Source organism: Odocoileus virginianus, chromosome Y (genome assembly GCF_023699985.2).
Source record: "Odocoileus virginianus isolate 20LAN1187 ecotype Illinois chromosome Y, Ovbor_1.2, whole genome shotgun sequence".
Taxonomy (NCBI): domain Eukaryota; kingdom Metazoa; phylum Chordata; class Mammalia; order Artiodactyla; family Cervidae; genus Odocoileus; species Odocoileus virginianus.
In genome coordinates this window covers 1,023,870-1,047,334 of record NC_069709.1, presented here as the reverse complement: position 1 = coordinate 1,047,334, position 23,465 = coordinate 1,023,870, and the positions used below count along the sequence as shown (strand labels likewise).

General features: G+C 50.1%; 1 long non-coding RNA gene across 1 annotated transcript; it reads right to left on the bottom strand.

The window, feature by feature from the left end:
• Positions 1-12,793: 12,793 nt before the first annotated feature.
• LOC139033264 (uncharacterized) lies at positions 12,794-21,539 on the bottom strand. Its single transcript, XR_011485870.1, has 2 exons — positions 19,047-21,539; positions 12,794-15,494 (listed from the first exon to the last, which is right to left on the bottom strand). It is a non-coding gene; the product is annotated as an uncharacterized lncRNA (long non-coding RNA).
• Between the last annotated feature and the right edge of the window lie 1,926 nt (positions 21,540-23,465).

The following is a 23,465-nucleotide window of genomic DNA, read 5'->3' as shown; positions in this document are numbered from 1 at the left end:
GTCAGCAGACCACACCCTTGGGAGAAATAAATCCTAATGGCAACCCACTCCAATATTTGTGCCTGGAGAATCCCATGGACGGAGGAGCCTGGTAGGCTACAATCCACGGAGTCGTGAAGAGTCAGACAGGACTGAGCGACTTCACTTCACTTCACTTCATTGTTACAAATAAAGGTTTATTGGCACTCAGCTACACGTATTTGTTTTATATGGTTCTCAGAGGCTACAAGGGCCAAGTTGAGAATTTTCAGCAGAGATCCTGTCCATCATGAGGCCACATGAATCACCCCCTAGCCGTTAACAGAAAAACGTCTGCCCATCCCTGCTTTAAAGCCTTGTGATCTAACAGAAATAAGACGCAAACCATATATGTAATTCTAAATGATTTAGTAGCCCTATTAAAAATTGAAAAGAAACAATTCTAACAATATATTTTAGCCCAGTACATTGCCAAAATAGTATGATTTCAACATATGACCTAATACTAAAGCTACTTAGGTGGGTCAGACGGTAAAGAATCCGCCTACAATACAGGAGACCTGGGTGCGATCCCTGCGTTGGGAAGATGTCCTGGAGAAGGAAACGGCAACCCACTCCAGTACTCCTATGTGCAGAATCCCATAGACGGAGGAGCCTGGCGGGCTACGGTCCATGGGGTCGCAAAGAGTGGGACGCGACTGAACGACTAAGCACAGTACAGCATAAAGTTATTAACGGGAAACCTTGTTTTTGCTTCATGTTAAAGTCAGAAGCGTGGTGTCTTTTTATTTTTCTTCACGTGAGGCCTGAGAAGTCAAACTCACGTAACAGCTGAGATGAGCCACGGCTGAGTAGCTTGCTAGTCACTTGTGCCGAGCGGCTACCACCGTGGGGCCTGTAGGTCTAAAAGGCGTGATAAGTGAGAGGCAGAAAGGAGATAAAGAGTGAGTTCTCAGCTGGGATTTTCCAGGCAGGAATGCTGGAGTGGATTGCCAGGCCCTGGGATCTTCCCAACCCAGGGATCCAACCCTGGTCTCCTGCATTGCAGGCAGATTCTCCACCATCTGAGCCACCGGGGAAGCCCTCTTTGGAATGGACATTAATACTAAAACATCATTCGCTGTGCGTCCAAAATTCAAAAGTAACTGGGTGTCCTGGGCTTTACCCGCCCCTGAATTCTGTTTAGTGAAAATGCAAGTCGGAGGCAGTAAGAGGCAGTGCGCTCTGTAGGACGCTTTCCGCTCCGCTTGGTTGCCTTAACTCATTATTTTTCATTGATTCTGCAAATCGCTGGTATTCGCACACTCACTGGCCTGGGAAATCAGTTAAAGCTACATTCATGAGGCCCAAGAGCTCCCAGGGGTCACACCAGAGGTCAGGCTGCAGCCCTTCGGCAAGGGTCAGCCACGACATCACCAACCAGGGAGTGGTCACGTTGAAATGCAGAAGCAATCTTCCTTTCAAGAAGGTTTTGCTTTAAAAAAAAAAAAAAAGTGTGTGTTTTCCCACCAAGGAGCTAGAAACAGGGACTTCCCTAGTGGTCCAATGACTAAGACTTCATACTCTCAAAGCAGGGGACCAGAGTTTGATCCCCGGTCAGGGAACTAGATACCACGTGCTACAGCTAAGACTTCTGCCGCAATTAAAGATCCCACGTGGCGCTGCAACTGAGGCCTGGTTCAGTCAAATAAAGAAAGATTTTTCTTTTAAAGAAGAAAGAGTCCGCACAAATGGAGAGCCATGATAAAGGTGGACTACAAGTAACTTTTCTCACTCCTGTTCGGGGAGAAAGACAAAGAGAAGGTCTCCTTGCAGCTTCTGGGCAAAGGAGGACAGCCCTTCTTGGAAGCACTGAAGGGTGCACGATTAGGGAACGTGTCAGGAGAAGACCCGAGTCGTTTTTAGAACTTGAGAGCTGTCTGGAAATTCACATAGAAATCCAAGTTGCGGGAACCAAGCCCGCTGTTCTGTTGCCTCTAGTCAGAAAATTCCCAAGTGTTCTCTCATCGCGAGGCAGTTCAAAGCCCGGGATGAACATCGAATCGTGTGGCGCTGAGCGAGAGGACCTTTCAGTTCGGTGGTAGGGGGATTCGGCAGAAGGATGAATCGCTTGGCAACGGTAGCATGATCAAAGCTCTCTGCAACACTTTGAACCAGGAGGAGGAGTAAAGCCCAAAAATGAAGGAGAACATGATCTAGGGACGGCCGCAATTAATGCCATCTTTTTTTCTTCGTGCTCATGAAAAATCGTTGGAGAGAAACTTTCTCACAGAAGGAACAGAGAACCTTTGTGTTATTCTTTTCCAAATTAATTTACTTGCTGAGCTCAAGATTCAAAGCACTTCATCACTCTGTTATTTAACCATCGCTCAGAAAAGATGTTTCTGTGCAGACCGAGGGCTATCTTTCCATTGGAACAAACTCTTTTTTTTTTTAATTGCGTCACGTTACGGGGTCCAAATGAACATCAGAATCCAGGAGGAGACGGAAATAGCTCCACCCCATCTGGGGTGCTCAGGGTTTCACTTGCTATTTCGACTTCTTAGCCATAGTTACAAGTGAAGGCGCCAGGAGGACTTGAAAGGTGTCCAGAATTCCACAGACACTCATCAAGTTCTCACAGGCTCTCCGTCTGGATGGGTACCACGATCCAGTCTTATTTTCCGGACATCTTGCCCACTTTATCTTGAGATTCTTTTATCCAACCAGCCAGGAAGTTCACTCCAAAATAGGAAGCACAAAAATGCCCTGGAAAAAAAAAAAAAAAAACAACCAGCCTGCACCTTGTCCTTAGATTCACAAACTAGTTTTGTTTTTTTTTTCCTTCTCTCTGTACCAGAAGGACATCAAGAAAATAGTCCATCAAATTCTCAAATGTGTTATTGGACATAAAGACTTCTTTCTCTCATAGGTTTAAAAAAAAAAAAAAGCCAAATGTCTGCAGTTTCCAGGCAGTTTTAAGTTATGCTATATGCATTCTTGAATTCCTCATGAAGGTGAAATAAAATCACTGCTAAAGTACTTACTGCCTCTGAACTGTACTGTTAAAGATGGTGAAAATGGTAAATTTGGGGTTCTGTACATTTTATTATGATAAAAAAATTGCAAAATAGATACAAAAATGGAATAAAACCAAATGGCCATAAAATGTCATCTATAACACAGTCTTGATGGCTAGGCTCGTTCCTACATTCCTGGCATCTCAGTTTAGCTCAGTTGAGTTCAGTCGCTCAGTCGTGTCCGACTCTTTGCGACCCCATGAATCGTAGAACGCCAGGCCTCCCTGTCCATCACCAACTCCTGGCACCTACCAGATGCCAAATGCGCTTTTCCTCCATGACCTGAAATTGTTCCCCCTACTAAGTACTTTTTTTTTTGGTCTAACTGGCTATTCCATCCTACATGTGAACAGGGCTGTAATTTAAACATGCTGTGAAAATCCAGGATTAGCTAGACCACTCACATCACGGTCCAGTTATTTTGCCCTGCAGTATAGGCAACCAGAATTTCATCTCGATATTACCATAATAACCAGTCACATCTTCGAATACCATGGCCACCCTCGAATTTCCCCTTCTCTGTAGATAGGCATCAATTGTCTCTGTGTGCAATGGAAAATTGCAGTTGTCATTTTCATAAGCCATCAAGTTCTTTAATGAAGATTTTTTTGTTGTTTTTTTCCCGAAGGAGGTTGTTCAGTCACTAACAAGTAGCTTACGTGTAGGTGTATTTTGACTTTAAACATTGCATATAAAATTTCACACGTTTCCCGTCAGCTGTAGGGACGGTTGGCTTTGGGGATGGTTTTCAGCTGCGTGCTTTTTTACTTGGGGGTCTGCACGTGGCTCTCTGTGGACCCGGAGAGACATGAGGAAGTCCACAAGGAAGGAGACTTAGTAAGACGTTGCGGAACAGAGACTCAGTAAGACTCGGGGGCCGGGGTAATGGGTGGAGGACTCAGAAAGGAGCAGGAACGAGGGTCATCAGGAAGACTGCAGAGCCTGGGAAAGGTGGTCCAGGCCGAGGGGCGTAGGCCATCCCCAGAACAGACGTGGGGTACCACCGAATGATTTTCAGCAAGGACGCATGTACGTGAAAGTGAAAGCATTAGTTGCTCAGTCACATCCAACTCTTTCAGTTCAGCTCAGTTCTGTCGCTCAGTCATGTCCAACTCTTTGAGACCCCACGGGCTGCAGCACGCAAGCTTCCCTGTGCATCATCAACTCCCGGAGCTTGCTAAAATTCATGTGCATCGAGTCGGTGATGCCATCCAACCATCTCATCCTCTGTCATCTCCTTCCCCTCTTGCCTTCAATCTTTCCCAGCATCAGGGTCTTTTCCAATGAGTCAGTTCTTCGTATCAGGTGGCCAAAGGATTGGAGTTTCAGCTTCAGCATCAGTCCTTCCAATGAACATTCAGGACTGATTTCCTTTAGGATGGACTGGTTGGATCTCCTTGCAGTCCAAGGGACTCTCAGGAGTCTTCTCCAACACCACAGTTCCAAAGCATCAATTCTTTGGCGCTCAGCCTTCTTTATGGTCCAGCTCTCACATCCATACATGACAACTGGAAAAACCCTAGCTTTGACTGTACGGACCTTTGTCAGCAAAGTGATGTCTCTCGCTTTTTAACAATAATCCAGATGAGAACGGAAAAGACCCACGAGTGTGGCAGGGATGCTGAGGGTGAGGTTATCAAGGCTACGTCCTTTCACAGACATCATCAACCTTGGGGTGGGGAGTGGGAGCCAAGGATGGAGCTACCCAGTAGGAGAGAGGGCAAGGCAGGGAGGTGTTACCGGAGAAGGAAGAACAACTGGACCCAGAGCTGGCGGGGAGGATGCGTGTGGGTGCGGTGAGCATCAGCATGGCCGAGCTAAGAAATGAGTGGCTTTCTGCCTGCTGACACTGTCATCTGCTTGAGGGTGAGTTCAGCAGGGGCTGGGGACCAGCACTTGGGGCTGGGGGTCAACCAGAAAGCCACACAGGGGCTCATAGCATTGCCTGCTCTCAGGAGGACCCAGATAGGGGTGGAAGACCGTGCTCCGGGGTAACCTGAATTCACCCGGTTGTGCAGTTCGTCTGACAGCTGCGATCGCCAGCTTGGACGGGGACTAAGGACCGCAGACGGCTTCCGCCAAGAGCGGTACATCCCATTGCAGTGTGTTTCCAACAGGAGCTCTGTCGGACTGATCGACTTCAATAAATTCTCCACTGTAAACATCAGGTACCAGGAAAAAAAAAAAGTCCCTAATGGATACATTGTGGCACTGTCCTCTGCTTGAAGGCTCTGATAGCAGTTGAGTGAATGAGCTATATATAGCTAGGCAGAGAGGACCTTCCAGCCAAACCTTGAGTGATACATGTGGGACCCACAGGTACACGCAGTATGATACATGAATACAAAATGCATCCTGTGTAAGGGATGCAGACGGAATAAAACTGCAGAGATGATTGTCCCCTCAGTCAAAAGAGTGGTAACGACTGATGGGGAAAGAGGGGTGGTGATAGCAGTGTTCTCCTTCATGAGTTTTTGTTGTTGTCGTTGTTGTTTTTGGCAGCAGTGAGGGTGCATTATACGACTTGTGGGATCTCAGTTTCCCCCACCAGGGATTGAACCTGCATCCTCAGCAGCGAAACCGCCGAGTCCTAACCACTAGACCGCCAGGCAATTCCCTAATTGTACCTATTTTTGTTATTCAGTAAAATATACGTACCTCGAAGGCATGCTTATGTCCGTAGATAATACATCCTAATGAAAGAGGAAAAAAAAAAAAGGAGGGAATCTCTGTGACTCTGAATAGCATTCAGTATCATTTTAAAGTGAGAAGTGAAAGTCGCTTAGTCATATCCGACTCTTTGCTACCCCATGGACTATACCGTCCATGGGTTTCTCCAGGCCAGAATCCTGTAGCGTTTCACTTCTCCAGGGGATCTTCCCAACCCAGGAATTGAACCGGGCTCTCCTGCATTGCAAGGGCATTCTTTACCAGCTGAGCTACCAGGGAAGCCCAGTATCATTGTAATTCTCTACAAAAAAAAAAAAAAAAAAGAGGTTAGTATTCTAATAAACGAGGATATTTTTTCCCCCAATGGCAAGCCTTAGCAACACACATCAAATTGTACTTAATAAAAAGGGAAGTGGATACCTCATGTGTGGCCTTCAGGCTGCGCAAGGCCCAGGTGCTGAAATACTCTGTATTTCTCTCTCCACTCCTTGACTCCGTATTTTTCAATGCCTCGGTGCCGTCTTCAGTCTCAAGTACTGATAAAGATGGATTTATAAACAAACACAATTTTTTTTTGGTTGGTTAGAAATTCGGGCAAAAGCCCACCTCCGGCTGTCTCTAGATCAAGAGTCACAGACTCTTATCTGACCAGTCGCTGTAGCCGAGGAATTTGAAATCTTGTTTGGCCAGACCTGGTTTCCATATAGCACAGCACTTGAGAGTGACTGTCGGATGTTCCTTAAAGAAAACTTGACTCCTTTTAACCCAAGACGTGGAGTGGACACAAGAGCAGACAAAAAGTCACTTCTGTCGTGTCTGACTCTGTGCGACCCCATAGACGGCAGCCCACCAGGCTCCCCTGTCCCTAGGATTCTCCAGGTAAGAACACTGGAGTGGGTTGCCATTTCCTTCTCCAATGCATGAAAGTGAAGTTGCTCAGTCGTGTCCAACTCTTAGCAACCCCATGGACTGCAGCCTACCAGGCTCCTCCGTCCATGGGATTTTCCAGGCAAGAGTACTGGAGTGGGGTGCTGTTGCCTTCTCTGACACCCACCTGGGTCCTCTGCAAATATTTCCACCTTCCTCCAGTGGTATCACCACGCAGGCTTTTCCTCTCATTTCCTAACTCCTGTACTTCAAACACCTCACTTCCTTTCCTGCCCTCTCCAAATAAAGAGCAAAGGCAAACAAAATAAAAACAAAATACACCGGAAAAGACCCAAGGATTTAGCAGGAAGCAAAGAAGGAAATGGCAACCCAGTCCAGGATTCCTGCCCGGAAAACCCCACGGACTGGTCGGGCTACGGTCACTAAAGAGTCGGACGCGATTTAGCAACTAAACAATAACCCAAGGGACCGGTCCCCGGTGGTGCTCGTGGTAAAGAATCTGCCCCGCTAATGCAGAAGATGCCAGAGACGCGGGTTTGATCCCTGGGTGCGGAAGATCTCCTTGAATAGTAGATGGGAACCCACTCCCGTATTCTTGTCTGGGAGATTCCACGGACGGAGGAGGCTGGTGGGACTAAAAGAGTGAGTGAGTGAGGCCGTTTCTCCCTCAACCTTTGGCCTGCCGTTAATGACCTAATGGAACTTCGGGTCACAGCTCGGCGTCAGCCCGGATACGTAATCGCTGGCCACTTGCCCACAGCCTATGACTGCTCACGTGGTGCAACTGATTAGAAGTGTTCTGCTTGGCAGGACTGTGAAGGCCACCGGATAGTCCAGATCCCCGCCCCGCAGCCTTGCCCAGTGACCAGCAGCTTTTGCCCCAGAGCCTCGGGGGACAACAGAACTCCCCACGCTCCCCAAAAGTGCACAAAGCTGGGGTCACCAATTACCCTGACGGTGTCCAGGACAACATCTATCCGCCACCCCCCACCCCCCGAAGGAGAAGACAAGCTATCAGTGACCACGCCAGTGGCTGACCATTCCAAGATAATCACCGGCAACAATGTCCCCCAGAAGGATGGCTGGGCTTCACTGAGTCCTCTCTGCTTCTGGCTGCCCTGCCAAGGCCGAACTGCAAGGCTGGTGCGAGTATTTAAAAGCATCTCGAGCTCCACAAGGGCTTCCCTGGGGGCTCAGTCGGTAGACAATTTGCCTGCAATGCAGGAGACCCTGGTTCGATGGTGCCTGGGCAGGAAAATTCCCCTGGAGGAGGAAATGGCAACGGACTCCAGTGTTCCTGCCTGGAGAATCCCATGGACAGAGGAGCCTGGCGGTGCTACAGTCCATGGGGTCGCAAAGAGCTGGACACGACCTAGCGACTAAATGACCACCACCACCATGAGATCACCAATTCATTCCAGCCACCTCAGTGCTGGAATCAACTTGCGCTGGAATCAACCATTAATAAGGTCCTCTGAAACGGATGCTCTCGAACTGTGGTGCTGGAGAGGACTCTTGAGAGTCCCTTGGACAGCAAGGAGATCAAACCAGTCCATCCTAAAGGGAATCAACGCTGACTATTCATTGGAAGGACTGATGGCTGAATCTGAAGTTCTAGTACTTTGACCACCTGACGTGAAGAGCTGACTCACCGCTGAAGACCCTGATGCTGGGAAAGATTGAAGGCGGGAGGAGAAGGGGACGACAGAGGATGAGATGGTTGGATGGCATCACCAGCTCGATGGACATGAGTTTGGGTAAACTCTGGGAGATGGGGAAGGACAGGGAAGCCTGGTGTGCTGCAGTCCATGGGGTCGCAAAGAGTCAGACATGGTTGAGCAGCTGAACAACAGCAGCAGCAACTGAAACAGACGCTCCAACACAGTGTAAGCTCAGTACATCTGCTTCCCGAGAATGGCTTGAGGAAACCTGCAACATCACAGCGTTCACAGCCGGGATACTTCTTTCCAGTGAAAGCAACCAAGAATGAGAAAACGCTGTCTCTTTTCAATAATTACCACTGATCATCGCACAACAAAAGGCTCTGCGGTTTCTGTCACACACAATCAACGACGATTAAAACTGCATCTTGAAAACCCACATGATTATTCCACGGATAAACCTCAGGCTCCCTCCGAGGCTGCCCAGAAAGTAAAGTCGCTCAGTTGTGTCCAACTCTCTGCAACCCCATGGACCGTAGCCCGCCAGGCCTCCTCCGTCCATGGGATGTTCCAGGCAAGAGTACTGGAGTGGGGTTGCCATTTCCTCCTCCAGGGGATCTTCCCGACCCAGGGATCAAACCTGGATCTCCCGCATTGCAGGCAGACGCTTTACTGTCTGAGCCACCAGGGGAAGTCCAGCCCTCTAGCAAACACTAGGGACCCACATGTTCATAAGACACATCTCGTGCCATAAAAAGATATTACTCGAGCGGCGTTTTCTGATGACACGGAGGCTGTGTTGAAGATGGAACAGAAAAGGAATCTCTTAAAAAAAAAAAAAAAAACCTGTCCTCTCCCAGGAAGGAGGATACACAAGGCAGCTGTCACATGGGCTCACAGCCCGGATCCGGGAGTTACTGACCACCCCCCACACCATCCAGCATCCAGCAGGTCTCTCCCCTGGCCCACCCACTTCTCTCTCCGGAGTCCTTCACCCTCTGCCCGTCTTCCTGTAGCTCACCTGCCCTTGGTCCTGTTAGGACCTCAGCTGTGATCCGTCCACCCCTTCAAAATTCATACGTTGAAATCCTCACGCCTGGTAGCCCGGAGCATGACTACATGTGGAAAGGCGGGAGGTCTTTAAAGAGGTGATTAAGTTAAAATGAGGTCACTAGTCAGTGGCTCAGAAAGTAAAGCATCTGCCTGCAATGCAGGCGACCCGGATTCGATCCCTGGGTCAGGAAGATTCCCATGGAGAAAGAAATGGCAGCCCACTCCAGTCTTCTTGCCTGGAGCATCCCATGGACGAAGGAGCCTGGTGGGCTACAGTCCACGGGGTCGCAGAGAGTCGGACACGACCGAGTAACTTCACTTTAAGTTAAAATGAGGTCACTAGTCAATCAGTGACTCTTTGCGACCCTGTGGATTGCAGCACGCCAGGCCTTCCTGTCCATCACTAACTCCGGGAGCTTGCTCAGACTCACGTCCATCGCATCAGTGATGCCATCCAACCATCTCGTCCTCTGTCGTCCCCTTCTCCTCCCGCCTTCAATCTTTCCCAGCATCAGGGTCACTAGCATCAGAGGTCACTGGGGTGGGCCCTAATGTCCGACTCTTGGCGACCCCATGGACTACAGCTCCCCAGACCCCTCCGTCCATGGGCTTCCCCAGGCAAGAAGACTGGAGTGGGTTGCCGTTCCCTTCTCCAGGGGATCTTCCGCACCCAGGGATCGAACCCACGTCTCTTGCATCTCCTACGCCGGGGAGGGGGGCAGATTCTTCCCTACTAGTGCCCCCTGAGAAGAAATCCAGACCACCACTCTGCTGCCAGAAGACAGAGACCCTACAGAAACTGTCACGTTCCTAAGGATGCCTTTTTCTTCTTCTTCATGTTCCCAATTTGCAAACCCCAGGCAGTTCCAATGCCAGAGACTTCTCAATCCTTCGACTGAAATAGTATAGCTTACTAAACCCAAACATGTGCAAGCCCTCTCCCTCCCCCATCCCCCACCCACCCAAAAAAGTTACACAAGGCAACCAAATCCTGTCTTCTCCCCTTTGGCTCGGTGGGGGGGGGCGGGGGCGGGGGGGGGGGTGTGTGTGTGTGGCTGCATCTCACAGACAAGTCCCTAGACTGTGTTAAGGATTTTAAGACAGTTGCATAACCTGGCTTGCAGGAGCCAGCCAAGCTTTTATTTTTATTTTTTAACTGAATCTGGCTTCGCTGTGATGGTAACAGATTGTGAACGATACATCTACCAGTGTTGCTCCTGTGCCAAACCCTTTTAAGTTATGTGTGCACAGAATGGCATTTAAAGGCCTTAAATATCTCTCAAGGGAAAGGAGAGCGCAGAAAATAGCTCACGAAATTCACATAATGTGAGCAACAGCTGATGCAAAGTTGGGGGTGGGTCGGGTTGGGTTTGGGGCTGCTTTTCTGGTTGGTTTGGTTTTGTCATTTTGCTTTGTGGCTGAAGGAAAGGAGTAGGGAAGAGAAGGGAAGGCTGATTCAGGCAGCTATTTAGGAAACTCCTTTCTGAACCTGAGGGGAAGGGCTCAGGAGTGCTTTGGCTGAGGGTTGAGCGAGCCTGGAGGGTCCCTATGTACTGATCCTGCAGGCAGTTGGGCTCCCCGGGGCTCAGGGTGCCCAGCCTCCACCGCAAAGTCACACCCTCTCAATCTGGACAAGTGGTTGTTTGAAAAAAAAAGTGTTTTTTTTTTTTTTAAAGCAGACTTCCTGTTATGTTCAAGGAAGGCTTGGGCCGTTTTATTATTAAGCAATTTTCCTTTTAAGTTTCAAAAAAAACAGCCACATTTCTCCCAGACTAAAACCTGCCTTATTCAAACATCCATGTTTTAAAATCCCTTATTTTCTTAAGCCCTTAATTAAGCCTTCCAAAAGCTCGGCTATGTTTTAATTTGCATTCCGAAACAGAAAAGCTAATGTGTTTTAACATTGTCTGCTTCAGCTGAAAAGGAAACTAAATTTATACAGTCTGGATTTTGTTTTTTGGGTTGTTTTTTTTTTAACTGTCAGTTGCATTCTAATGAGTCTTGCAACTGGGTTTCTTATGCCCTGGTCCTTGGCCTTCCATACACATCTCCCCTGGACTTCCTTCCCCGTCCCCTCCCCCATCCCGCCTCCTCCCCCATCCCGCCTCCTCCCCCATCCCGCCTCCTCCCCCATCCCGCCTCCTCCCCCATCCCGCCTCTGACCCCCTCCCTCTCCTTCCCCCTCCTTCCCTCTTACCTCACATCTTCCCCTCCCCCTCCTCCCTCCGCCCCTCCCACTTCCCATCCCCTCCCCCTCCCCCTCCTCCCCTCCCCTCTCCGATCCCTTCCCCTCCCCCTCCCCCTCCCCTCCCCGACTCTCCTCCCTCGGCCCGCGGCCTCGGCCCGCGGCCCCGGCCCCGCAGAGTCTGGCCTCCGCCTCCGGGGTGCGGGGGAGGGGCGGCGGCCGGACCGGTTTTTTGTCGGGAGGTCAGCGCCCCGCGCCGCTGGCAAAGAATTACCGCCGACCTTCGAAGAGCCGCGCACTCGCGGCCCCTGCCCCCACGCCTGCGGGCCCGGGTCAGTCCAGCTCAGTTCATTCAGTTCAGCCGCTCAGCCGTGTCCGACCTCACGGACTGCAGCACACCAGGCCTCCCTGTCCATCACCAACTCCCGGAGTTAACCCAAAACTCATCTCCATTGAGTCGGTTGATGCCATCCAACCCTGTCACCCTCTGTCGTCCCCTTCTCCCGCCTTCAGTCTTTTCCAGCATCAGGGTCTTCTCCAACGAGTCAGCTCTTCGCATCAGGTGGCCAAAGGATTGGAGTTTCAGCTTCAGCATCAGTCCTTCCAACGAACCCTCAGGACTGATCTTTAGGATGGACTGGTCGCATCTCCGCCTGGCCCTGCTCTCTCTAAATCCTGAGCTCCCAACACAGTTCTCCGGCTCTCAGTTTCTGGGATCCTGGGGCTCTCTCGGGGCGGGACAGGGGGATGGGGGCTGCAGGCAAACGGGGAAATAGATGGATTTGGGGGCAAAGGTAAAGGGGGAGCCCTGGGAGACAGAGATGGGGGCTCCAGTGAAGGAAAAGTGAGGCTCAGAGTCTAGGGCTGCCTGTCCTCTTGGTGGACACATGAGAGTGTCTGAATTTCTGCTGAAGGTCCAGGTGCTGGGGGTTCCTGGCCACACAGTTTGAGAACCGGTCCCTACTGCCCAGCCCTGCCATTAAACCCTCAGGTTTCCCAAAGTTATCACAGACCCTTGTGTGCATTCTCAAGCCCCCTGTTGAAGGCTGTGTGCCTTTACTATGACCTTACAGCTCAGCTGTTAAATAATCTTTACTCTTCTTAATATAAGTCGAAGCAAAGCCAACTTTCCATTCAAGAAAATAGATTCCCCGAGGAAGCTGGCGTTCATGTTTGCATACACGACATGCCTGTCGTTCTTCTCTGCAGGGGAAAAAAAAAAAAAATTTCCATCCAAACATGAGAGCTGAGGGTTAAGGGGAGATTAATAATAAAATGGGGCTCACGCACTGTCTAAATAGCTTGGCATCCTGATTTTATTACCTAGCCTTAAAAATATTTTTTTCTAGGTCACTAAATATTTTTCAAAGACATACTTTTTAACATTCCACCTTCCCCAGTTTCAAATGCCAGAAGGAGTACTAACCATTCCAGCAGGGCAGAACATTCTTTTTGTTTAACCCTAAAGAACTATAGTATCCTAAATTACCCCCTTGTGTAGTTATACAAGTAACTATTTTACCTGAAAAAAAAAAAAATGGATACAGTTTCCCCCTGCCATGGACAACTGTGTTGATTGCTTGCCTTGGGTTTGTGGGGTTCCTGTTTGAAGCTCTCCAGTGTAGAGAATTGACCTGCAATGCAGGAGACCTGGGTTCAATCCCTGGATCTGTTGCAGAAAGGGGGACCCCTTCCAGGGCCCGTGAAAGTGGGCTCTAACCGTCGGAAATGAATTGTCTGAGGAGACACATGAGCTGACAAAGAGATTTTAAAGGGGCGCCCGGCGGGGAAAGCAACCAAGCAAGGGCACCCAGGAGGACTGCTTTGCCACGTGGCTCACAGTCTTGGGTTTTATGGTGATGGGGTTAGCCTCCGGGCTGTCTCTGGGCAATCGCTCTAACTCAGGGTCCTTCCTGGGGGTGCACACATTGATCAGCCAAAGTGGATACCAGCAAGAACGATCCAGGGGAGTTGTCGGACATGTAGTGTCTCCTTCCGAACTTTCCCAAACTCTTCTGCTTGGTGGTGGCTTATTAGTTCTGCATTCCTTACTGGGACCTTCTGTCATAAAGTGAAAGTCGCTCAGTCGCATCTGACTCTCTGCAACCCCGTGGACTATTTAGTCCATGGAATTCTCCAGGCCGGGATACTGGAGTGGGTAGCGTTTCCCTTCTCCAGGGGCTCTTCCCAACCCAGGGATCGAACCCAGGTTTCTCACATTGCAGTCGGATTCTTTACCAGCTGAGCCACCCATGAAGCCCTCTTGCTTGTCAAAGCTAGCACAAGTGGTTACTATGTTGCCTGGCTAGGTTGGGCAGTTTCAGTGAGTGTGCTTCCCCTAACAAACGAGGAAGATCCCCTGAAGAAGGACGTGGCAACCCAGTCCAGCTTTCTCCTCTGGGAAATCCCATGGACAGAGGAGCCTGGCGGGCTACAGTCGTGGGGTCTCAGGAGTCGGACCCAGACTCAGCAACTTAACCAGCCAGCCCAGTCAGTGTTTCAGAAAAAGGGGTGGGCCGCCGTTCCAAGCCGAGAGCAACTTCCAGTCCTTGGAGACCTCAGAAGAGGTTGGCCTGAAAGGGGGTAGAAAGGACACTCCAGAAGAGTGGAGAGAACCAGAGATACCCGAATACCCCGGTCTTGGCAGGATCCAGGATGCGAAAGTCCCAAAGCACCACCTGCCGTGTTCCCTGGGACATCCAGCAAACCTGAAATCTTCATGGTGAGGAGTGAAAATTTTCCCTCTGTTGTATTCTGTTCGATACACCCTTTTGGCGTTCATAGACCGGTGCACGTTTTAGGGGCATGGTGCAAATGACTGCTTCCCTGTAAACTGAATGACTTTGAAGGCCCCAGACGTAGGAGAGGGAGGCTCCACAGCAAAAAGACGTCTGTGTGTGTATGTGTGTGTGTCTCGGTTAATGACAAACATCAGACTGTGCTTAGTCACTCAGTCGAGTCCAACTCTTTGCGACCCCATGGACTGTAGCCCAACAGGCCCCTCTGTCCATGGGATTCTCCAGGCAAGAAGGCAAGAAGTGGGTTGCCATTTCTTTCTCCACGTTACTTAAATGACTAAGCTCACGCGCTCAGTCGTGTCCGACTCTTTGCAACCCCATGGACTGCAGCCCGCCAGGCCCCTCTGTCCATGGGATTCTCCATGGCAAGAATACTGCAGTGGGTTGCCGTTTCCTTCTCCAAACATCAGGATGATGAACTAGAATCAGTCCCTGTTTGGTGCCCGTCACACAGACTTTGTGAGCAAATCATGTCCCTGAGTTGCGTTTTGGCACACTTGGACGGACGTGGACTGTAAAAAGAAGAGATGAGAGAAAGAAACGGAGCTTTGCATTTCACAAAGCACCAGCCCTCAGCTCCTGCTCTGCAGTGGAGAGCTCATGCCAGGGCCGTCCTTGTATCTCCGCAGAACCCTCACATAGTGAGTTTTCTGTTCTTTGTATCAACAGCGTCGATGTTACCGCGTGACCGAGCGTATCTGAATACCCGGAGGAAAGAAGACACGTGTGCACACCAGCTCCTCCGTGAGTTTTCACGGCAGCATTGTTCACAGAAGTCAAAAAGTGGAAACACCCCGGATGTCCATCAACAGATGTTGGATACACAGAATGTGATCTGTCCACACAGCAGAATCTGAGTGAGCCGGAAAAGGGGGTACTGATGGGTCTGTAACTCGGTAGCAGCTCAGATACGTTATCAGTTCAGTTCAGTTCAGTCGCTCAGTCGTGTCCGACTCTGCGACCCCATGGACCGCAGCATGCCAGGCCCCCCTGTCCATCACAAACTCCCGGGGCTTACCCAAACTCATGTCCATTTAGTCAGTGATGCCATCCAACCATGTTGTGCTGGGACACCAAAGGCTGACTGTCGTTTGATGCCATTTTTGTGAGGTGTCCAGGATGGATCAACCTACAGAAACAGGACGTAGCTGAATGGTGGTTGTCAGCTCCAGGAGGGGACAGCGCTAGGTGGTTGTCAGCTCTGTTGGGGGTGATGAAAAAAATGTGTGAAGCTAGATGTGGAGTTGTGGTTGCACAACTCAAAATACACTGAAATTGGGACTTCCCGGGTGGTCCAGTGGCTAAGTACCTCCGAGCTCTCAACCCAGGGGGCTGGGTTTCCTCCCGCGTTGCAGAACTAGATCCCACATGCTGCAACTAAGAGATGGCATATTGCAGCAAAGATTGACTCCATGTGCTGCAATGAAGGCTCCGCGCAGCCAAATAAATACATACAATAAATATTTTTTAAAAAGAAACACACGGAAAGTGCTTCCCTGGTGCCCCAGGGGTGAAGAGTCCAAACACCAGTGCAGGGGACACAGGTTTGATCCCTGGTCTGGGAAGCTCTCATGTGCCAAGGGGCAGCAAAGCCCATGTACCGCAACTACTGAAGCCCGTGCATTGTGGAGCCTCTGTTCTGCCACAGGAGACGCCACTGCCAAAAGAATCCTGAGCGCTGCAGCTAGAGAGTAGCCCAGCTAAAGAGTCGCCTCAACCAGAGAAATCGCTGCCGCTGGAGAAAGCAGGTAGATGGCAACGAAGACCCCAGAACAGCCAAAAATAAAAACAAATAAATTTAAAATTAAAGAGACGTCGAAATGTACTGAGAAATAGCACTGAATTATACATTTTACAGTGGGTGAATTTTATGGTATGTAAAGTGAAGTGAAGGACACTCAGTCATGTCTGACTCTTTGCAACCCCAGTCCATGTATATTCTACACAGTCCATGGAATTCTCCAGGCCAGAATACTGGAGTGGATAGCCTTTCCCTTCTCCAGGGGGATCTTCCCAACCCAGAGATCGAACCAGGGTCTCCTGCATTGCAGGAGGATTCTTTACCAACTGAACCACCAGGGAAACCCAATAATACTGGAGTGGGTAGCCTAGCCGTTCTCCAGGGGCTCTTCCCAACTCAGGAATCGAACCAGGGTCTCCTACGTTGCAGGTGGATTCTATACTGTCTGAGCTACTAGGGAAGCCCCAGCCTTCTCCTCCTTTGCAAAGCTCCTCCTCACCAGTCCTGCCCTAGCTCTCCTTTCTTCTCACTTGAGAACCCAGGAAGCATTTGTGCAGCACCTCCTCCGCTTACCCCCTGCTCCGAATCACATCTTCCCTGCTCTTCAAAAACACGACAGCCAGAAAGCCACCCCCAGGGATTTGGGTTCCTTACGTCTGGGATGCGGTCCACCCATCGGAATTTTTTTTAAGTTACTTGGAGGGCTTCCCTGGTGTCTCAGCTGGTAAAGAATCTGCCTGCAATGCGGGAGACCTAGGTTGGATCCCTGGGTTGGGAAGATCCCCTGGAGAAGGGAAAGGCCACCCACTCCAGTATTCTGGCCTGGAAAGTTCCGTGGACTGTGTAGTCCATGGGGTCGCAAAGAGTCGGATACGACTGAGCGGCTTTTACCTTCTTTGGAGATCCAAAGGAGGGGGGCAGGGGAAACTGTTTTTAAAAGGAAAGTTCCCAGGTGCCCTGGTGGTTTGGATTTCAAGCTATCAGAGTCAGGGGGCCAGATTCAGTCCCTCATTGGGGAACAGAAATCTGGGAAGCCATGCACTGCAGTCAAAAAAATGTTTTAATGCCTAGAGATTGCCATGGGCAGCTGAAGTCAGCGCTCCAATCGTGCCCATCCCCCTTTCTCACTTTTGCTGCTTCCCAATGCACCGATGCGTTTCTTCACTTTGCTCCCCTTGGAAGCACTCCGAGTACTCCCGAGTTTTTCTTTGGGGAGGCGTTTTTCCTGTAAGTTAATATTCTGGATGCTGAGTCATGGAGCCTTCTCCCAGGGAAGAAATAATGCTAGATTATTGCTGGCAGGGATGGAATTCAGGAGCTCTCCTTGATAAGTGTTTTTTTCATTTATATCAACTCTGGCAGTGTTGGCATTTGGGAATGGATCGTGCTGCGTGCACGCTGGGTGTTGGGCAGGTTCTTCTTCCAGGAGGGAAGAATCCACAGACCAGGGTCTCCTCTGAAATCCCTAACATCGTTCTAGAGACATTACAAACTTTTAAAGAGAACTCCACTGGTGCTGTTTCTTCTGAAAGATCCCTCCTGGTTGTCTTGTTTTCCCTGCTGCAGCCCTATGCAGACAAGAGCTTGGATGGTGTGGAGACCCCTGGTCTTCACCCACCAGACGCCAGACCCACCCCCTGCCCCCAGCTGTAACAGGTCCAGTGTCTCCAGACATTGCATACATCCCTTGAGGGGAGCAAAAATCACCCCATTTGAGAACCACTGATTTAAGAGTATAAAGAAGTGTGTTTCCACTTTGCTGATTTTCAAGTGTGCTTAAAAAATATATAGTTTTTCAAAATCTTTCCCTAGTGGCTCATTCGGTAAAGATTCCGCCTGCAATTGCCGAAGACTGGCTGGAGCACGGGAGATGCAGTTTCAATCCCTGGGTCAGAAAGATCCCCTGGAGAAGGAGATGGCAACCCCTCCAGTATTCTTGCCTGGAGAATCGCGTGGTCAGAGGAGCCTGGTGGGCTATAGTCCATGGGGTCGCAGAGTTGGACACAACCAAGCAACTTAAACCACAATCATGGAAGTGTGTCTCCATTTTGCTGGTTTTAAACTATGTTCAAAAATATCTATACTTTTTCAAAATACTGTTCAGTCCTAATTGATTTCTAAAGGAAATCAGTCCTGAATATTCACCGGACGGACTGATGCTGAAGCTGAAGCTCCAATACAGGAGACAGATCCACGTGTGACTTACATAGAGAACTTCTGCATGATGGCGTGGGGCTTGGCGTGGAATGGGAACAGAGGGGCCTGTGTTCCAAAGCCCAAGAGAGGTCATTTGCTCAGTTCTGCAGTCTCTCTTGACCTGCCTTGGTCTTTTTCAAGGTCATACTTCCTTGGGCACAGCCGGTCACAGGTGCCGGGGTACCAAGTGGGACACGTGTCTGCTGACCTCAAGCACTGCCCTGCGTCCCAGGGCAGAGCTGGGCAGCGGTCCTGGACCAGGGGCAGAGAAGGGGCCTGCAGGGTGGTGGTCTGGCGAGATTCCCAGCCCCAGCTGTGTGCAATGTTATCCTCAGACTCGACCTTCAAAAATGCACACTCAAGAGATACAACTGTTCCGGCTTTCGACATGACAGTCCCGGATGTTATACCCCAAGCCAGGGCCAAATCAGACCATGGGGACCCTGTGCCTCTGAAGAGGCACACGACCATGAGTCTGGGCCCGCTCACCCCAAGTGAAAGTGAAAGTGATGGTCGCTCAGTCGTGTCCGACTCTTTGCAACCCCATAATGGACTGTAGCCAACCACGCTCCTCTGTCCATGGGATTCTCCAGGCAAGAATACTGCAGTGGGTTGCCAATTCCTTCTCCAGGGGATCTTCCCTACCCAGGGATCAAACCTGGGTCTCCTACATTGCACACAGATATCTGAGCCACCGGGGAAGCCCAGCATCAGTCAGTCTTTACCTAGCTAAAGAAAGGAATAAAAAATACATTTACCCAATCACAAAATGATACAATAACCAGGTGCCCAAATAATTCATTCTATCAGAATTACCTTTTCAAATGCTTTCACTTTTCTCAGTTGCTGAATTCCTTTTTCACAGCATTAGTGTCTGTACAGAGAAAACATGCAGTGTACTTTTTTTTAAAAAATCAGTTTCCTTATTTTTGTAGTCTGCTGTATATTTCTCGACTAATTTGCAAAACATCCAAAAAAAGAAGTGAGGATCTGTTGTGGGCCAAATATGTACATTTCACGAAACTCAGGCTGTCCCTTGCTCAAAAGATCATGAAGTCACTTGCCTGGCGTTGGCCTTGGCAGCGTGGGTTAAGTTGGAAAGCGTGGTCATAAAGGATTGTCACCGCAATCTGTTACTTGTCGGCCAGGGTTCCTTGGCAGAGAGAACTTGCGCGGAAATCTGCCCAGCCCCGAGGACCACAGCTTCAAGGCTGACATCCCGGGTGTCTGCCTTTGTGGCAAACACCCAGGTGACCTGACACACCCACCCTTGAAGATACACTGGCCCAGTGGAACATCGTGGCTGCTCAGGCCTCAGGCAATCGTGAACCACTCTCAGTTCAGTTCAGGTCAGTCGCTCAGTCGTGTCCGACTCTGCAACCCCATGAACCGCAGCACGCCAGGTCTCCCTGTCCATCACCAACTCCTGGAGTTTACTCAAACTCATGTCCATCGAGTCGGTGATGCCATCCAACCATCTCATCTTCTGTCGTCCCCTTCTCCTCCTGCCCCCAATCCCTCCCAGCATCAGGGTCTTTTCTAATGAGTCAGCTCTCCGCATCAGGTGGCCAAAGGATTGGAGTTTCAGCTTCAGCATCCGTCCTTCCAATGAATATTCAGGGTGGATTTCCTTTAGGATGGACTGGTTGGATCTCCTTGCAGTCCAAGGGACTCTCTAGAGTCTAGCTCCCCCCAGAAGCAGGGTGAGCCCTCTCGTGTTCTCACTTCCACGCTTGGTTCTTACACATCGTTGGCGGGAATGCCAGGCCACTGACACACAGTGTCTAAAGGCATCTCGAGATGCCACAGAGGCAACGAGTCAAGCAGCAAAATTCTGAGGACGTGGGGGCCGGGCTCCTGGCCCTAGAGTGGCCTCTCCATCCACGCTGGATTCAAGGTACACGTTCAAAAACTCCTCACGCTGCTTTGTCTAGCTTCTCCGCCTCCCGAGCCAAGCGCTGAAACCTACAGACACACCTGTGTGCTCCCAAGTGACAATCCCGACGTCCGATAGGAGGGAAGACTCGAAAGGCGGTCATCTGATGCTCGGAAAACACACCCCTGTCTTCTTAGCAGGTGACTTTCTTAACCTGGGCTCCCCTGGTGGCTCAGTCGGTAAAGAATCTGCCTGCCATGGGGGAGATCTGCGTTTGATCCCTGGGTCGGAAAGATTCCCCTGGAGGAGGGCATGGCAACCCACTCCAGTATCCTTGCCTGGACAAACCCCATGGACAGAGGAGCCCAGTGGGCTGCAGTCCATGGGGTCGCAAAGAGTCAGACACGACTGTGTGACTTCACCCTTTTCTTCACTTGAAGAAATCCTCCACCTGTAAGATGTTTTTGTTATGTTCTTGAGACAGAAATGAGCCAGATTGGGGAATTATTTGTATTTCTTATTGACCGCGCTGGGTCTTCATTGCTCAGCCTGCTTTCTGCTTGCAGCGCTTGGGATCAGTAGTTTGTCCTTGGAATCTTCCAAGGGATCGAACCAAAGTGCCCTGGCATGACCAGGTGGATTCTTAACCACTGGACCACCACGGAAGCCCAGTGGAGTCTTTCTTAAACACGATGCGCTCTCTGTAGCTGTAAACATCTTTCTTTTGGGGAAATCAGTTCAGTTCAGTCGCTCAGTTGTGTCCGACTCTTTGCGACCCCATGGACTGCAGCATGCCAGGCCTCCCTGTCCATCACCAACTCCTGCAGTTTACGCAAACTCATGTCTATTGAGTCGGTGATGCCATCGAACCATCTCATCCTCTGTCGTCCCCTTCTCCTCCCACCTTCAGTTTCTCCCAGCATCAGGGTCTTTTCCAATGAGTCTGCTCTTCACATCAGATGGCCAGAGGATTGGAGTTTCAGCTTCAACATCAGTCCTTCCAAAGAATATTCAGGACTGACCTCCTTTAGGATGGGCTGGTTTGGGGGGATAGGGTTGATTAATTTGCACTGGGCAGAGTGGACATCAGCCTCCATCACTGAGCGTCTAGAACAAGGTCTTCCTGTCATATCTGTTCTCCCAGACGTCCATCTCTTACCTCCACGACACTCGGGAGGAGGAGTTGGTCTTCTTTGTAGCAGCCCATTTGTTTCTGGAAGGATCCCATCTGGCAAAACTTTGTCTTCTTTCCCTGAAATTTTTTATTTTTATTTTTTTGCCTCAGTTCCATTTAAACTACGTAAACATTATAAAAATACCCTAGGAGTCCTAGATGTGAAAGGAAAAGAAAAAAATTTAGGGTAAAATAGGAAGCAAATAAAATGATTACTCAGATAGCTTCTGAGAAGCTTTCATAAATCATGCAGCCTGGTGATAACGGTCGACAAGCTGGCAAGTGTTTCGGGGAAGCCTGCAGGAAGTGAAACCCACTGCATGCATCACAGGAGCCAGCGTTTCAGCGTGTGAAGTCCCTCAAGACTTCGGGGTCCCCACAGACACTTTGTAACCCACACACTTCCCGGAGGAGATCCCCTCACCCCTCCGTCCCACCCGCTAGCTGAAGATCTCCTGGCCTGGAGGGTCTAGTGGGACAAAGCTTTGAATCAGCAAACAAAGACGGGAACAAACTTGACTCTTTTTCCCAGAGTTGCAGAGTGGCTGGGCTTTCTTCTTCTCTCTGACCCCCGCCAGTTTCTTGTTTCCCCAGTGTTACTTTGAGTCAGCAAAGAGGAAAATGTCAGGGGATTCTGCAGCAACACTCCCAACAGGCTGTTGTTCAGTTGCTGAGTTGTGTCCGACTCTTTGCGACCCCGTGGACTGCAGCACGCCAGGCTTCCCTGCCCTTCACCATCTACCGGAGTTTATACTCAAACTCATGTCCATTGAGTCGGTGATGCCGTCCGACCATCTCATCCTCTGTCGTCCCCCTCTCTTCCTGTCCTCAATCTTTCCCCACATCAGGGTCTTTTTCAGTGAGTCGGCTCTTTGCACAAGGTGGCCAAAGTATCGGAGCTTCCGCATCAACCCTGAATATTCACTGGATAAGCTACATGGCTTCCCTGGTGGCTCAGGGGTAAAGTATCGGCCTGCCATGCGAGAGACCCGGGTTCAATCCCTGGGTTGGGAAGATCCCCTGGAGAAGGGAATGGCAACCCACTCCAGTATTCTTGCCTGGAGAACCCCATAATGGACAGAGGAGACTGGTGGGCTAGAGTCTGTGGGGTCCCAAAGAGTGGGACACGACTGAGCGACTAACACCTCACCTCACCTCAGGCTACGTGAGCAAAAAACGGCATCTCTGCTATTCTTTCTGCTCAGAAATCTTTCTTTGATTTGAGGGTGTGCTGCTGAGAGCAAGGGACTTTTCGGAGACCCTTGGGATAAGAAAGACCCACAGAGTCAACCAATTCCAGATCAGGCCGATGGGGTTTTGTGTGGCTTGGTTTGGCCTCAGGCTCTCCACTACGTCCAGGCGTGCACGGGCTGGGTGTCTCCGCACGCAGAGTCACTTCTCAGAAGGATCTGAAGGTGCAGGGGGAGTGTCAACCAAGGACAGCTGCCAAAAATCACCGACTTCCAGGGCTGCGGGGAAATTGCAAGACCCAAGTCACTCCCATTAACCCTTGCATGCCAAGCAGGAGGCTAGGTGATAAAACACCCAGCGGGAAGACTTCTAAGGGACGAGTTAATCAACTGGAACGTGAATGGGGCTGCAGTTCAGCTAGCTGCAAAGAAGGTGCATCATAGAAACTCAGCAACGTGCATCGCCAGTCGAGAACCCCCGGGGCAAGAATCCAGTCCAGTGAGCATCACCAGACAGACCAGTTACTGACCCTCTGGAGTAGGGGAGGGGAGGTTGTGTTTCACACAGGCTTGTAAGGGTGATGATGTTTCTCTCTCGCTCTCTCTTTTTTTTTAATAATTAATTTTGAACTTCCCTGATAGCTCAGTTAGTAAAAGAATCCGCCTGCAACGCAGGAGACCCCAGTTCAATTCCTGGGTGGCGAAGATCCCCTGGAGAAGGGATAGGCCACCCACTCCAGTATTCTTGGGCTTCCCTTGTGGCTCAGCTGGTAAAAAATCTCCCTGCGATGTGGGAGACCTGGGTTCAATCCCTGGGCTGGGAAGATCCCCTTGGAAAAGGGAAATGCTACCCACTCCAGTATTCTGACCTGGAGAATTCCATGGACTTGTATAGTCCGTGGGGTCGCAAAGAGTCGGACACGACTGAGTGACTTGCACTTTCATTTATTTTAACTGGAGGATAATTACTTTACAATATTGTGGTGGTTTTTGCC